This window comes from Xyrauchen texanus, chromosome 10 (assembly GCF_025860055.1).
Source record: "Xyrauchen texanus isolate HMW12.3.18 chromosome 10, RBS_HiC_50CHRs, whole genome shotgun sequence".
NCBI lineage: Eukaryota > Metazoa > Chordata > Actinopteri > Cypriniformes > Catostomidae > Xyrauchen > Xyrauchen texanus.
The window spans coordinates 24,295,808-24,314,362 of record NC_068285.1 but is presented as its reverse complement, the minus strand read 5'-3'; positions in this window follow the sequence as shown (position 1 = coordinate 24,314,362).

Below are 18,555 nucleotides of genomic sequence, written 5' to 3'. Positions count from 1 at the left end.
CACGGTGCCAACTCAAATATTTCTCCATGTATTATTGCACTTCAATGGAGTGGCTGAGGTTTTTTAGACAAGGGGGACAAGGTTGAGTCTTTCTTAAGTTTCTTATTTCATCATTTTGCGTGATTCTTGGGCATAATAATTTGATTTAGTGTGGTTTTGGCATGGGTAAGGAGGCAGCTAAGCTGATAATTGCTAATAACTATTTAATATATGCAAATAGCATGAAAGACTCTAACATTCTGCCTTACATTTTCTTTTGTGTTTCACAGAAGACATAAAGTCATATGTCTTTTGAAGCAACGTGAGGGGGAGTAAATGTTGAATTTATTGTCATTTTTGGTGGAACTGCCCCTTTAAACCACTCTTCTGTGAACAAGTTTTTACAAGTTTTGTTGGCAGCCAAGTGCATTTGGGGGATTGGCAGTTGGATAACTTGACTAGAGGACTGAATTATATATGTAAATCAATACAAACACAATTGTGACTTACATTATAAAGCTGAAATAAAGTCAAAAGACTGCCACCCTAGGCTCTGTCTTTGATACATGAATTAGAATTAGGCAAGTTTTTGCCCCATTGGCTGACATCCTGATAAAAAGATTTCAGGCCGATAGTCTGATCAAAAGCCAGTCTCATTTACATTTATTCATTTGGCAGACGCTTTTATCCCAAGCGACTTACAGTGCACTTATTACAAGGACAATCCCCCCGGAGCAACCTGGGGTTAAGTGTCTTGCTCAAGGACACAATGGTGGTGGCTGTGGGGATTGAACCAGCGACCTTCTGCTTACCAGCTCAGTACTTTAGCCCACTACCCGACCACACTCAGTCTCAGTAGTAAAGCACTAGAACATGCATACAGGGTACACATTTATGATGTTCATGTGGCAATTTTGATTCAACAGCAAGAACAATTACATCCATTAACCACTAGTTCATTCACAGCCAAAAAATGTCACATTAGTGAAGTACACATTCAAGAAAAACAGAAAGTATTACTCTTAAGAGGAAGAAATTTGGAAAAATAAGGAATTAATAAATAGGTCTATTAGGAGTATAAAGGCTATAAGACTTTTTTGCTTTGTTGCATAGGTCCTGTAATTGTGACTAATCCAATCTAGTTTAATTTTTCTGGGGTTCTTTGTGGATTTACATGTGAGCAGGATGTGAGCCACACTCCCACTGATTTCTCAGCTTGGGCACAGATGACCTGATGATCATCAAATAGGATGTGTGTACATGAGAACAGAGAGAAGATTAGTCTTGGGGTCACAGGGGACCCCAAGGGGGAGCAGGGAAGTGTCTGCCACTCTGGCTGTGAGGTCCCACAATGGACAAGCCAATGGGAGAAAACATTTGTGAGTGTTTAGCAAAGAGCATTTGGAATCTGGGCTCTCATCCAGAAGCTGTTTTTCATGCATACTGGAAGCACAGGCCAGTAATGAATACTGCGTCATGGATTGCTTGCACATTAAACTCTTTCTGTTTGAGTTTAACTTTGATAATCAGAGATTATCAATGTCAGAAGTTAATATTAGTGTAAGCAACATAGATAGATCATTGTAACAAGTTCCTGATATACTCAAATGAGGAAGCGGTGAGCCAGGTGAAATTTCCGTTCACCTTATTTATTTAGCTTCTTTATAAACTTTTCAGTATCACAACTAGAGATGCCCCGATCAGTTTTTTTGACTCCCGACCCGATTTTTAAAATATTAAATATCTGCTGATACTGAGTCCCGATTTGAGACTTGTATTTGTCAAGATAACAGAGCTGCAGACTGTTTTAGTTGTTTGCTAAGTAAACAAAGTGTTCAGCATCTCCTCGATGGCCTGTTTTACATGCTCGGCTGTATGAGATCAATGAAACTGGTGTGCATGCAACACTGCATGCTTCATATCATGGTGTAAAATCACTGCTAATATTTGGTCCAACATCCATTATTAAAAAAAAAAAAAGAAAAGCAGCACTTGCCTAATTCAAAGAATAAATATCAGCCTGATAGAGCAGACTGTTTACACTTGGACCTCCATTTGCAGATAGCTTATTTAATGCTGGCACTGGAAGATTTTCTCAAGTGATAAGAACAGTCTTTTTGCTACACTGCAGAACTGGGAAGACCACAAGACTGCACAAGTTCGAATGAGAGGATGCAGTCGACACAGCTGGAAGAAACTAAAAACTTTTTTTTTGCTATGAAATATCTATACCTTGTGCACCATAAAGCATATAATGATAGATTAATCTTGGTATGGAGACTTTGAATCTATCTAAATGTCCACTGAAAGTGAAGTGACTGTTAAAGCATTCACATCTTTTTCCATATATTAAGCTACTTTAAATGTGTACATTTATAGTATTTGGAGGGTTTTCTCTCTCTAAACCCACACACAGCTTAATGTCTGTGGAGAGGAAGGAAAGAAGGGATTTGGGATGGAGGCCAAAGTTTGGGGTACCTGCAAGATCTTTGGTTCCCATCGTTCCCCTTGCTGGAAAATGTTTGCAGGAAATGAGCTCACTACAAAAAACGATCTCTGACTACAGCATACTCAAACTGATTGACAGTTAGCTGTTAAATCCACACAACTATGGGTAGGTGAAACTTACAGACAATAATTCCCTTAAAGGAATTCCCTTAGTTCACCCAAAAATGAAAATTCTGACATTGATTACACTCATGTTGCGCCACACCCATATGACTTTCTTTCTTCCGTACAGCACAAATGAAAGTCAATGGTGACTGAGACTGAACATTCTGCCTAACATCACCTTTTCCATGGAAGAGAAAAAGTAATATGTGTTTAAAACAATATTAGAGCATATGATAGAATTAAAAAAAATTGGGGGGTGAACTATCCATTTTACGGTGCAGTTTGAGAAAAACCATGTTTTGGGAACAGGAAAGGTATTGTAAGGTGGGTGCCAGTGAGTCTGGGCTACTCGAGAAAACAAAAGGCTCTCATGAGAATTAACATCTGAACTCTCTCTCGCAGATGTAACAGCAACATCCGAGATGCAACAAACTGTGCAGCTAACACCTCCCTTCTAAAGTCTCTTCATCTCACTCCTCTTCCTCACTTAAAGCTCACTAAAAACCTATGCAATGTGAAGTGTGTACAAAAAAGTAACTATAACATGTTTGGTATCATTTAAAGTCTCTCAGTGCGCCTGGTAAACTGGTCTCATCCTCCCAGCCATAATGAAAAGCTAAAAAAAGTTATAAAATATGTGAAATGTGGTGTGCCCCTTAAAGGTGTGCCCTCCCCCAGATCCTCCATACCTCCTGTATGTTAATCTACAGGAACCCCCTCAACAGGGGACCAAAATCTAATTATAATGACAGACACCACCATTTGGTAAGCATATTGAATTATCTGGGTATTTAAGGAGATGCGACACATTGCTCAGGGAATCTGTAGGTAAACTTCCCACACGATCGCTGTGTGTAGTTCTTGTTGCCAGGTAAATGTGTCTATGAATTCCTCAATTTCTGAATTGCTGTTATTATACTTGATTGATGATTTCACTCTATGAATTGGATTTTGAATTATTGTTCTATTTACCTGGTCAATAAATTGTCAACATTTGATTTTATTCTGACTGACTCTGACATTGTGTTTCCCAAACAGATTAAATGATTCGTATGTTACCGCAAGTCTGCGTCAGATTAGTGACGACTAATATTTGGCATCAATTCAAGTGTACTTGGTTTGCAAAGACAAAAAGGGAATTTCCGTTTAGAACAGCAAACGCTGCTTGACCAATCTAAATTCGGGTGTGTTTTACCTCTGTTTTAATTTGATGTTTCTCCAGATAAGTGTACGTGGGAAACCACGCATGGCCAATCCAAAGCTATTACAAGATAAGTTATGGTGGTCATCTTACATCTGTAATAGTGGCCGTGACCTCTACTGAAGAAAACGTTAAGTTACATTCAAGTGTATGCAATTCCATGGGGCTATACTGAAGTATCTTTGATTGTGTGAACGTGAACAAGACCGATTGTAACCCGCACAAGAAGAGACAGTCACAATGTATAGTCAAACTGCGTTTATTGCAGGCAAAGCAAAAGTACAAATAGGGCAAATCCAGAAGAGAGTGGTCGAGGGGAGCGTAAGGTCGAAGCCGGGGAATCAGGATATGGCAACGGGGCAAAACTACAAAAGAGTGGTCGAGGAAAGCGTAAGGTCGAAGCCGGGGAAGTCAGAATAGCAGAACGGGTAAACAAGCGAGTTGAATAGACAGGGGAGCTAGGGGAACACTAGAGCTGGCAAAGCGAAGGGGTAAACTAAACAATAACCAACAAGAGTGAAACGAAAGGGTTGTGATATATATAGGGGAGAAAACGAGCGATGCAGGTGAAACGAATAACCAGGTGATTGGGACGAGTACAGTTGAAACTAATACTCTGGTGATTGGGAGCGTGCATGAGAGCCAGAGGGGGGGTGATTGGGAGTGAGCGTGTGAGCTCGGGGAGCGAGCCTGTGAGCTCGATGAAGCGGGGAGAACTAGAGGAGCGGGGTTCGTTACAGTACTCCCACCTCTGCTACGGACGGCTCCGGACGGCCGCGCTGGGTTGCGAGGAGCGGGATGATCGGGATGTTGGCGATGGTAGTCTAGTTTGAGAGCCTGGTCCAGGACATCTCTCGATCGTACCCACGACTGTTCCTCAGGTCCGTAGCCCTCCCAGTCGACCAGATACTGCAACTCGCCACCCTGACGTCGGGAGTCTAGCAAGGCCCGGACCGTATAGGCGGGTTGACCACCGACATCGAGTGGTGGAGGGGGTGTTTGGGCTGCCGTGGGCGGGAACATGGGGCTATAGAACACGGGCTTCAAAAATTAAACATGAAACACAGGACAAATTTTGTAGCGGGATGGCAAAAGTAATTGGTAAGTGACTGGGTTAATACGTTTAATAATTTTAAAAGGGCCGACATACTTGGGGCTTAGCTTCTTACACGGGAGACGGAGGCAGATGTCTCAGGTCGAGAGCCAAACCCTTTGGCCCGGATGGAACAGGGGTGCAGGACGGCGTCGGCGGTCTTCCTTAGCCTTCTGGGTCTGGGTGGAGCGTTGAATCCGGTCATGGGTGGCTCTCCAGACCTGGGCACATCTTCGGGCCCAGGCATCCACTGCCGGAATGTCACTGGGATCCGCTTCCCACGGGAAAAGGGGTGGTTGGTAGCCCAGGACGCACTGGAAAGGGGTAAGACCAGTAGAAGAGCTGACCAGGCTGTTCTGGGCGTATTCGGCCCAGGGGAGATAGGTGTGCCAGCTGCCTTGGGTCTGGGCGCAGTAGGCTCGCAGGTACCTGCCAATCTCCTGGTTGAGACGCTCGGTCTGGCCATTGGTCTGGGGGTGGTATCCCGAGGAGAAGTTGAGTTGGATACCCAGTCTGTCACTGAAGGCCCGCCAGAAGCGAGACATGAACTGGGTACCCCGATCCGAAGTGATCTCCTCGGGAATACCGAAGTTTCGGAAGATGTGGGTGATCATGTGGTCGGCCAGTTGTGTCGCGTTGGGTAACCCGGGTAGGGGAATCAGGCGGCACATTTTGGAGAAACGGTCTATAACCACAAGGATCTCGGTCCGGCCGTTGGAGGGGGGCAAGTCGGTAATAAAGTCCATGGCGATGTGGGACCATGATCGGTCAGGGATAGGTTACAGTTAGTCCTGCGGGAAGGTGACGAAGTGTTTTGGACTGGGCACAGACCGGACACGAGAGGACGTAGTCGTGGACGTCGTCCTTGAGCGAGGGCCACCAAAATCTCCTAGCAAGGAGCTCGGTAGTACGGGTAATTCCTGGGTGGCCAGAACAGAGGGAAGTGTGAACCCATTGCATGAGCTGGGGGCGAATAATGGTGGGTACATACATCCTGTTGGGGGGCGTTTGAGGAGGCGCGGGCTCGTCGCCTTGAGCCTGCAGGATGGCCTCCGTCAGTTCCCACCTAACGGGTGCGACGACACACGACGTGGGGAGGATTGTCTCCGACCCCGGGGGTTCTGAGCCATGGTCAAAGAGACGAGAGAGGGCGTCAGCCTTGATGTTCTGGGAGCCCGGGCGAAAAGTGACAGAAAAGTTAAAGCGGGTAAAGAACATCGCCCACCTGGCCTGTCGAGAGTTCAACCTCTTGGCTGAGCGGAGGTACTACAGGTTCTTATGGGCGGTGAAAACGACGAAAGGGAACCTAGAGCCCTCCAACCAGTGACGCCACTCCTCCAGGGCTAGCTTGATGGCCAGCAGCTCTCTATTCCCAACGTCGTAGTTCTGTTTGGGGGGAGGACAGTTTATGGGAATAGAAAGCGCAAAGGTATAGCTTGGCGGGAGTCCCGTGTGGTTGGGAGAGTACAGCTCCCACCCCCACCTCTGAGGCATCCACCTCTACCACGAACGGCAGAGTGGGGTCAGGTTGTTGGAGAACTGGGGAGGTTGTAAAGGCCTCCTTTAGGGCCTGGAAGGCCTGCTGGGCGGGTGTGTTCCAAGTGAGGAACTTCGGGTTGCCTCGGGTCAGGGACGTGAGGGGTGCGGCGATCTTGCCGAAGTTTCTAATAAAACGCCGGTAGTAGTTGACGAAACCCAGGAATCGTTGGAGTTCTTTGAGCATGCTGGGCACGGGCCAGGACAGGACTGCGGCAACCTTGTCGGTCTCCATCTCCATAGTTCCAGCAGATAAGACGTAGCCCAAGAAGGAGACGGAGGGGCGGTGAAAGGCACACTTCTCTGCCTTCACGAACAGGTCGTGTTCTCGCAGTCTCTGTAACACTCTCGAGACGTGAACGGTGTGTTCAGAGAGTGTGGAGGAGTAAATTAAAAGGTCGTCGATGTAGACAACGAGGAAGAGGTCTAGCATGTCCCGGAAGACGTCGTTCATGAATGACTGGAACACCGAGGGGGAGTTGGCGAGGCCGTACGGCATCACCAAGTACTCGTAGTGCCCCCTGGTGGTGATGAACGCAGTCTTCCACTCGTCTCCCTTGCGGATGCGTACAAGGTTGTTCGCGCTCCTGAGGTCGAGCTTAGTAAAGATCTTAGCCTTACTGACCTGCTCGAGGGACGGTTGGATGAGAGGCAGGGGGTAGGCGAACTTCACCGTAGTCTTATTTAGGGCCCGGTAATCGATGCAGGGGCGAAGCCCGCCATCCTTCTTGCCCGCGAAAAAGAAGCCAGACGCCACCGGGGAGGTGGACGGCCGAATGATGCCTAGACTGAGCGCCTCGTCGATGTAGTCCTCCATGGCTTTGGTTAGCGTTAAGGGGTACACTCGGCTCTTAGGGAGTGGGGACCCCGGAAGGAGATCGATGGCGCAGTCCACACTGCGATTTTTGGGGGAGACTAACCTGGGTCTTCTCGAACACATCAGCGTAGGAGTACTCAGGAGGGATGGAGACAGGAGACTTCACTTCGGGGCTCTCTACGGAGGTGGAGGAAGGGAAATACAATGTGACAAACAGTGGTCAGTCCAGCGCAACAGCTCCCCCGTGTGCCAGGAAATGTGGGGGTCATGAAGCGTTAACCAGGGGTGGCCTAAAACCACAGAGTCTCTAGGTGAGTGCACTATAAAAAACTGGATGAGCTCCGTGTGAAACAAGCCCACCTGGAGGGACAATGGCATGGTCCGGAAGGAAATGAGACCCGAACCGAGGGGTGCCCCATCTAGAGAGTTAACTCTGAGAGGTGGCACGACCGGACTGAGTGGGATGGATAGTTTCTGGACCAAGCCATCGTCTAAAAAATTTCCCGCTGCCCCGGAATCCACTAGGGCTGGGGTAGAAAAAGAGACATTGTTAAAACTCAACATTACCGGGAGGCAGACTTGTTTCTGGGTAACGTTGAGAAAGACAGATGTTCTCACCTGGCTTTTGGAGAGGGAACGCCGGGGACCGGCTGGGCATGAGTCAATTTGGTGACCCGGGGTGCCACAGTATAGGCAGAGGCTCTGTGTCAACCGTCTAGCTCGTTCTGTCTGGGTTAGTGGAGCGCGACCAAGTTGCATGGGTTCGGATTAGGAAGAGCACTCGGGAGAAACGAGTTTAGGTGAGTTGAGACGCGTAGCAGGCTCTTGGACGACAGAGGGTCTCCGACAAGCACGGTTGCGAAGCAGGTTATCCACTGTGATGGAGAGCTGAATATAGTTCTCCAGCGACAGCGATTCTCCTCGACATGCCAATTCCATTTGGAGCTGGTCATTCAAACCCAGGCGGTACACAGTCAACAAAGCGGGGTCGCTCCACCCACTACCCGCGGCAAGGGTGCGGAAATCAAGTGCGTAGGCAGCGGCTGTGCGTGATGCCTGTTTCAAAAACACGAGGCGGCTGCCTACATCCCTACCAGCTGCCGGGTGATTAAAAACCACGGCAATCTGGTGACAAAACTGATCATATGACGTCAAAAGGGGGCTCTCGGCAGTCCACAATGCAGTGGCCCATTGCCGTGCCTTACCCGAGAGCAGTGAGATTAAAAAATGTACTCTCTCACTGTCAGTGCTTAAAATTGGGTGATACGTCATATAAACAGTACATTGCATTAAAAAACCCTGACAAGCTTCCGACGAACCGTCAAACCGCTCGGGGGTTGAAAGCTCGCGGCGCTGGGAAATGCGGTGGGAACATCAACGGGTACAGGGACAGACACAGGTGGAACAGGTTGAAACTGATCGGAAATGGTACGTACCATTTGCAGTATTTCCTGTATTTGCTGTCCCTGAGCCGTGAGCGCTTGGTCGTGTTTCCCAACCGTAGATCCTTGGGCAGAAAGCGCCGTGCAAATCCGCTCTAGCGAGCTGCGGAGATCCTCAATGGATTCCATTGTGACTGTCTTCTGTATGGTTTGTTATTCTGTAACCCGCACAAGAAGAGACAGTCACAATGTATAGTCAAACTGCGTTTATTGCAGGCAAAGCAAAAGTACAAATAGGGCAAATCCAGAAGAGAGTGGTCGAGGGGAGTGTAAGGTCGAAGCCGGGGAATCAGGATATGGCAACGGGGCAAAACTACAAAAGAGTGGTCGAGGAAAGCGTAAGGTCTAAGCCGGGGAAGTCAGAATAGCAGAACGGGTAAACAAGCGAGTTGAATATACAGGGGAGCTAGGGGAACACTAGAGCTGGCAAAGCGAAGGGGTAAACTAAACAATAACCAGCAAGAGTGAAACGAAAGGGTTGTGATATATATAGGGGAGAAAACGAGCGGTGCAGGTGAAACGAATAACCAGGTGATTGGGACGAGTAAAGGTGAAACTAATACTCTGGTGATTGGGAGCGTGCATGAGAGCCAGAGGGGGGTGATTGGGAGTGAGTGTGTGAGCTCGGGGAGCGAGCCTGTGAGCTCGATGAAGCGGGGAGCACTAGAGGAGCGGGGTTCGTTACACCGATCTCAGGTATATAGCAATTACCTCTGTTTGATGATCCAATACTGGCCGCTTGTGATCGTGAGACCCGCAGTGTAGAGAAAACACGCAAGGACCTCAAAGCGACATAGTTTCTTAATCTAAACGGGTAAAGTATAATTAAAGAGTTAAAAGAATAATCAAACATTCGCTCACTTTTAATGATGCTCAGATATCATTAAAAACCTTTTTCATTTATGGAGTCAGATGAAACAACGAGGTAATACATAAGAGAAAATGTATTTCATTTAATATTGTTGTGTTGCGTAACAAGAAAGACAGTAACGCGCAGAGACTTTCACCCGTATTATTGGAGACCGTCATTGGATCGATAAATGGGCTTACAGTATGAAATGGTAGAAACATTTATACAGGTCAATATGATTCCATGTTGAATAAGAATTAAAAGGTGCAAAATATGACATTGTATTATAGGTGAATATTGTTTCGAGCATCTAGGTAGAATCACACTTGTTACCAGAAATAGTTACATACTTTTGAGCCCATCACAGCTCATCCGGTCAGTACAGGCCTTCGTTGCCTTGTCAACTAAATGAAATATCAGCTTGCAGCTTCTGCTAAGTGCATTGTGATGAACTGCCAAAGTAATTTAAGAGATCCTCAATTTTAATGTTGTCTAAGGAAAACAAGAACCATCTGACTCAATGTTCCTGCAACAACTTACTATTCAGTAAGTTACCTGCAACCAACATATTGAATATTGCTCCAATTAACTTCCATAAAGGCTTCCACAAACTGTTTTACAAATGTCTTAACTTCACATCTCAAAATTTTTTTCCAACCGAAGGTTTGTTTTATTTGAGTGAAGGATTAAAAAATAAAGCACTGATTTACAATGTTCCATAGTTTCTCATGTATTTCAGGCTGTGCAGAAAGGCCTTTGCAGAATGGTTAAAAGCTTAGTCCCAAGACAGCATTCTCCTTGTCCCCAAAGGAGGAGTTATGGACATCTGTCCTTGACCTTATACAGTGTTCAGGTCCATATTCTTTTTCCTTTGTAAATCAGTCATGGAATATGGTTAGAATGGCCATCCTGTTAAGCCTATGAAAACAGAGGGTGAGATTATCTGGGACTGATTTGTATGTGACCTCAACGTCACACTCCCAGAGTAAAGGAACTTTGGGTAGTCTAATTTAAGAAGACTGTGTGTCCACAGATGTCCTCATTTTTTTCTCAGTTCTTTTGCATATGATGGGAAGTTATGTTTGTGGAGATGGTTGTGTACTTGGTAAATAATGGATGAACAGGAAAAGGGGAGGGGGGTGAAACAGGGTGTGCAGCTGGCCTTAGTCATTTAAAATATAATTTATCTCCCCCACAAATATTCCTCTCTTCTGAGTTCATCTCTCGAGAACTACCTTTTAAACTGGACCAATTGGTCATTGATAAAAGCCTTTATCTGCATTGTTGCTCTGACTCCTACTGTCTTCTGACCTAAAGGCATTTGTATTAGAAGAAAGGAGCCTTTGGATTGGGAATTTTCTGAAAGATGATAACATCATCTGATTTGACTCATCCATTTGACCATAGGACTTTCAAAACGCCTTTGAAAAGGACGAAGATACAAACGTGTACATTTTTATGCAGACTTGATTTCATATTTTTACAAAGGGCACAAACAGTAATAGTAAAGTTTCACTATGCATTTTCTAAAATGACAAAACTCAACATACTTTCATTAAAACACATAATAAATTGTACAAGATGGACGAATTGTAGATATTGTACGGCTTGGCTTGTACAAAAAGGTAAGATTTTTATACCAGTCAATCAACAAACAGAATTTCAAATTGATACAATACAGGTTTCAAATTTGAGCTAGCTTTATTTTTAGAAAGGAATCATCTGTAAACAAATTTGGTTCCTTGTTCCATATTTATTTATGTAATGCAAATAACTGATGCATGTCAATAACTTTAATATGCTTCCCTTGTTTCATTCTTTCTTCAGATGTACAGAAAAGTTATTTTCCTATTAAAATCATTGTAATATTTAGGGTTTGGGGAAGGGGTTAGACTTAATGGCTAGGTTTAGCTTTGGGTTAAAGCTTATTGAGAACTAAAGACAATTATAACTGTAAAGACAATTATAATAATCATCATAATATATAAGCATAATTTATTCACTTGTGTTCATAAAAAATGCCGCCAAATGTGTGTTCTTATTAAATGTGTTTGTATTGCGTTTGTTAATACAGTTTATGCTGCTTAAAGAAAAGAAAATATAACTAAATTTTAGGTTCAGGGTGAACGTGTCTTGTATTACTTTATGATTTAATTATTTTTGTCTTGTTTCTTTAATACAAAGATACCTGGATATATATATATATATATATATATATATATATATATATATATATATATATATATATATATATATATTACTGAACCACCAGAGCTGCTTTCACAATGTGTAAGAGTGAACTGCTCTGTGGAAATAAAATGAAACTCACAAGATGATCGGAGATAATTTGCAGCATTCTCATAGACGGCATTATTCTTCCAAACAGTTTTCAGTTGAATTAAACAGATAAAAAGGAGTGATAACTCTTTGCATGCGCTTGTTTCACGAGACAGTGTCCCGTTGCATGTCAAACATCAAATCAGACGAGCACTAACAGCTTTTCTTTTGACTGTTCTTAAAAATATAATAAAGGGTGTTTCTTCAAGCACGTGTTTTTTTGACTAAAAGCATTTCTTGTCATGTGTCACTCTGAGATATCTTACAGGTCACCCACCTGTTGCAGGTAGATGAGCAAAATTACTCGAGCATAAAATACATTTGGACGAGGAGCTCGCAAAATGGATTGAGTCTCGTCGCATTTTGCAGGTGGTGGGTGCTATATCACACTCTGGGTGCACATACAAAATAACAAAGATTCATAAAATCGCTCGTAGAAAATGCTCTTAACAGCTAAGATCAATAGTTATTGGGGAAATGAGGCCCAGAACTCATGAATGTTCATGTCTTGGAGAAGCGCTTTCATTGCTCTCAGAGCTCACTGCGCACACAAATCAAATCAGACGTGCATCAGCGGCTTTTCTTTCATCTGTTCTTCAAAATATACTCATGTTTCATCAAACACGCATCTTTGTGTCTAATTTCTGCTAATATATCACACCGAGAAGTCTTACAGGTCGCTTTCCACAGTGACTGGTACATCAGCAAAATACTCCGCATTTGGTGGGTGTTCATTTCAAACCTTGTTCACTAGAAGTAGGCTGTAAAATTCAGGAGAAAGGAAACCAAAACAGTGTCATTGACTTCAAGCTTTGCAATCGCACCTGCATTTTCTGTTGGAAAATTATCTCTAGAAAGTTTTAAACGTTCATGTGTTGGTGAATGGTGAGCCACTTGATTTTTAACAAAGAGCCACTTGTGGCTCACGAGCCACAGGTTCCCGACCCCTGGTATAATGCCTAATAAAGTATTGTTTATAAGTGCAGGGCTGCTTTGTGTACAGGTGTCACCAGGATTACAGCTATATTTCTGCTGCATAAACGGCACCTACTGTCAGAGAGCGAATTTGCATTTTTATTTAGCCCGTCTGCAGTTAATTCTAAAAATCTAAACAATTCGGATAATAATGTATCTAGAAGTATTAACCGTATTTTTTTAGTGCCCACGATAAAAATAACATGCATGTTCAATAACGCAATTTACATATTAAATACATAATTTTTACATAATGTATATATATATATATATATATATATATATATATATATATATATATATATATACACTCACCTAAAGGATTATTAGGAACACCTGTTCGATTTCTCATTAATGCAATTATCTAATCAACCAATCACATGGCAGTTGCTTCAATGCATTTAGGGGTGTGGTCCTGGTCAAGACAATCTCCTGAACTCCAAACTGAATGTCAGAATGGGAAAGAAAGGTGATTTAAGCAATTTTGAGCGTGGCATGGTTGTTGGTGCCAGACGGGCCGGTCTGAGTATTTCACAATCTGCTGAGTTACTTGGATTTTCACACACAACCATTTCTAGGGTTTACAAAGAATGGTGTGAAAAGGAAAAACATCCAGTATGCGGCAGTCCTGTTGGCTGAAAATGCCTTGTTGATGCTAGAGGTCAGAGGAGAATGGGACAACTGATTCAAGCTGATAGAAGAGCAACTTTGCCTGAAATAACCACTGCTACAACCGAGGTATGCAGCAAAGCATTTGTGAAGCCACAACACGCACAACCTTGAGGCGGATGGGCTACAACAGCAGAAGATCCCACCGGGTACCACTCATCTCCACTACAAATAGGAAAAAGAGGCTACAATTTTCAAGAGCTCACCAAAATTGGACAGTTGAAGACTGGAAAAATGTTGCCTGGTCTGATGAGTCTCGATTTCTGTTGAGACATTCAGATGGTAGAGTCAGAATGTGGCGTAAACAGAATGAGAACATGGATCCATCATGCCTTGTTACCACTGTGCAGGCTGGTGGTGGTGGTGTAATGGTGTGAGGGATGTTTTCTTGGCACACTTTAGGCCCCTTAGTGCCAATTGGGCATCGTTTAAATGCCACGGCCTACCTGAGCATTGTTTCTGACCATGTCCATCCCTTTATGGCCACCATGTACCCATCCTCTGATGGCTACTTCCAGCAGGATAATGCACGTCACAAAGCTGGAATCATTTCAAATTGTTTTCTTGAACATGACAATGAGTTCACTGTACTAAAATGGCCCCCACAGTCACCAGATCTCAACCCAATAGAGCATCTTTGGGATGTGATGGAACGGGAGCTTCGTGCCCTGGATGTGCATCCCACAAATCTCCATCAACTGCAAGATGCTATCCTATCAATATGGGCCAACATTTCTAAAGAATGCTTTCAGCACCTTGTTGAATCAATGCCACGTAGAATTAAGGCAGTTCTGAAGGCGAAAGGGGGTCAAACACAGTATTAGTATGGTGTTCCTAATAATCCTTTAGGTGAGTGTATATACAGGGATGGATTACCGACCTGGGCCGGTGACCAGGGGCCCTTCACTACCAGGGGCCCTTGACTGCCCGGCTTTAAGGCCCAGGGTCTTTTTTTTTTGTGATTTCCCCAGCTCGAAAACCCATCAACATTGGGTCAACAACTTTTAGAGGGGGGCCCTTGGAGATATTTGGCCCCGGGGCCTTTGCAAGTCATAATCCGTCCCACTCGACTTGGCCTGCTTGATTTGTCTGCAGTGCACTTGAGACTTGACTCGAGATTGATGGTTAAGACTTGAGACTTGCTTGTGACTTGAACATGTGTGACTTGCTTCCACCTCTGGGCTAAATATAGAGTGACAGATGATCCAAAAGGGCACTCATTCCATTAATTTTGTCCCTCCCCTCAAAGATTTTTTTTTAATTTGCTTTCAAGAACAAAAAACAGACCAAGTGTAAAGCATCACGCTACACCCATTTTATTGCCATGAGCAAAGCTATATTCACAACCTCCATGAACACAGTGAAGCACACTTCTTGCCAAACTCCCAAACACATCCTCAGTTTCACATTGTGCTACATGGTGTGATATACTAACACATATGCACACATAAACTATTCAATAACACAATGCATTTGGAAACAATACGATTTCTTCTCTCTTTATTATGTAATGAGTTTCATTCATAGAGCATCAATGTGTTCACTGAAAGCAAAGGCATTTCTACACGGCTCACACAGCCATGAAATAAGTCTTCCTCTTTGGATATGGCATCTTTGTAATGATAAATTACAAGCCTTTAGCTCGCAAAACAATATTATAGGCACGCTGGACTGAATGGATTCATGTGTGAAATTAATAATCTGAAAAAATGTCCAGATGCATTGTGTATACAAATGTTGTTCACTCTTTGACATTACTCAAGTTTTAAGTACCTATTATGAAACCTATAGTATTCAGTGCTCTCAAAGTGAATTTGTACAGTTCATCAGACCACTTTATTAGTCTTGTGATAATAACAGCAATCTTGAATAGAGTTGCTGTTTTCATTAAGTGCACTTCTTGTCATGTTTCTAGTTTTCTGCTTGTGATTTACAGAGCTTTTTTCCAAAGAAGAAGGCAATTTCCCAGAGTTTAGTATCCATATCCCAAACCACTATGCTTCTTTAAAATCTGCCACAACATCCTGGAACAATTCACAAACCCACACACACTTGACCTTGTTCGTGTGGGCTGGCAGCTACACCTGGAGCCAATTAAATGACTCTCATGTATTGTAATTCCAAACCAAGTCCAGAGCAGCTTCATACTATTGTGATTCTCATCCTATCGCTTGTTTGGGCTACACTGTTCATTTTACTTGATCATACAAGTTCAAGTAATTAAAAAAAAAACATATATGGTACCTAATTACAGTGTACTATTTTGTTTACAAATAATTTCACAGAAATCTGTATATTTAAATTCACACGAATTATGACAATGCATTTTAGTGTTTTGTTCTGCAATTTGTATGCTCCCTATTTTAATGACTAATTGTTCTAAATAGTCTTCACACTTTTATAACCAAAAACGTATGTATGTAGTCTCTTGGGCCTGTCTTTTGTGTCTGGCTGTTTATTTATCTCAATCACTCCCATATCAATCACTTGTTAGGGATTCCCAAGGCAGTCTGATTGCCGTTGGCCCATTGTTTGTTTTTTTGCATGAGAATACAAAAGTGTGTGGCTCCCATTATTCATGCCTGAACGTGAAACCCTCTTCCCCCATCTGTCTACCCCCTCAGTGGGCCACCATGAAGTCGGAAGACAAAAGGGTTCAGGAAACAGAGAGGACGTGATAATGGCCTTCAAAAAAGGTCAAGCCAGAAAATCATCCAGGGTTCAAGCACAATGCACATTAGAAATGTGTTAAATTGGTTCAGCAACGCAAGCCACGTCTTAATACTATAAATTGATTGTGTGAAAAACACATTCAAATTGGAAATATGTCTTTAAGTACTATCTATATATATATATATATATATATATATATATATATATATATACATATGGCTTGTGTAAGTTTACATTTGTGCAAAGCTCTTGTGCTCCATCTAGTGGCATTTTCCTTAAAGCCAAAAGGCACTCAAGCAGTCCTAACCAGTTCTTACTGGTATTTGCCATGTTTTTGATATTTCTGCCACCTAGTGGATATTTTTGTTCGGCCTTCATCCAACTTGCCTTAAAATCGAGTTAAAGGAAAACTGAATCCAAAAATCACAACCCTCTCACCATTTAATCACCCTAATGCCATCCCAGGTGTGAATTACTTTTTTTCTTCTGCTGAACAGAAACAAAGATTTTCCATACAATGCAAGTGAATAGTTACCAAAACGTGGAAGCTCCAAAAAGCACATAAAGGCAGCATAAAAGTAATCCATACAACTCCAGTCATTAAATCCATGACTTCAGAAGCAATATGATAGGTGTGTGTGTGGGAAGCAGATCAATAGTAAAGTCCTTCTATTCTTTTTCTTTTTTTAATTGAACATTGTTCTTTTGTTTTTGGCAATTCGCATTCTTCGTGCATAACGCCACCAATTTATTGTAAAAGAAAAAGTCTTAAATATTGATCTGTTTCTTACCCACACCTATCATATCACTTCTAAAGATATGGATTTAAACACTGGAGTCATATTGATTACTTTTATGCTGCCTTTATGTGCTTTTGGAGCTTCAAAGTTCTGGCCACCATGCACTTGTATTGTTTGGGCCTACAGAGCTGAGATAATCTTCTCAAAATCTTTGTGTTCTGCTGAAGAAAGAAAGTCATACAATTCTGGGATGGCTTGAGGGTGAGCAGATGATGAGAGAATTTTCCTTTTTTGGTTGAACTATTCCTAATAAGCATGATAAAGATAGTTAGTGCTAGTGTAAAATAACTTGAATATGAGTATGACTAAACTGACATTATCAAAACAACATGTAACTTGTAATACAATTGTGAACAATTCTATTTAAAATTGTTGAAGTGTTTACATTGTGTTTTGCTTTGTTTAATTCTGAGCAGCATGTTGCAGCATCTTATCCATCCCCACTTTGCAACAACATTTCCTGTTTCCTGTCTTTTGTGAAGTTATACACATGTGCCTCAACCCAACATAAAATTATTGGGCTTCAGATATCAATATGTTAGCACACAAAGGTATGACAAATAATCTTATTTGCAGCATTATATCTATCTCTGTGCTATGTATACACAGCCTGATTTATTATTCAAGTTTCCCAACTGCTCTGTAAATAGCATTTGGGGGTATATTCCGCTTCTGACTTTATAATATAAAAATAAAAATGTAATCTGTTCTAACAACTGTTTTACACAAAAGATAATTCACTTCTCTGGCAGCCCAGATAAATCAGCTTAGAGATCTGTTGTTGTGGTCTCCATTCCATTTCAGGGTCAGTGTGCCATGTGTCACTAGTGGTCACCTTGAGGTATTGCAATAATGCACATTGCTAAAAGCATAATTTGTGTATAAAAGGAGACAGTTACTTTATCATTATGATTAAGACATATTTAGAAGAAATTCTGGAGGAGTTTTCGTTTATTATTTTACAAATAATAATACAATTAATAATCACAGAATATGCTGCTTGCTGGTACTCTTTTCTGGTGGACCAAATGGGACTTTGGTCTTTGTGAGTTCTTTGGTTAAGCGGTCAGCAGCACATTGCATGGGACAGATGGCGAGGCATGCTTGCAGTCTTTAAGCCACCATGACTGTCTAGATTTATGGTCAGCCATTTTGTAGCATAACAGTATGGGATATACTCAGTGGTTGATAGTATTATGTGCTCGAATTACAAACACATTTAATTTGGATGGAAGCAACAAAAAAATGCATTATGGCCCAAGAAAACAACACTTCGTTCTTTAATAATTTGGCCATTTGATGTCGTTCAAACCTTATGCTCTTTTGGTAGAATTTTTTTAACCTGGGCTCCAAATTTATTTCGAATTATTGGAGTATTAAAAAACACATGGGTCTCAGGCGCCAATGAGCACAAAGAATGGGCGGATTTACCCTAACCCTAACCCTAAGCTTCATACTGACGTTCTGACCGGCCCGTCTAAAATGTCCTGCGCGCGCATTTCCAACCAATCACTTCAGTCTACGAAGAGCGATTATGCTGATAAGTGTGATCCATTTGAATGGCAGGCCC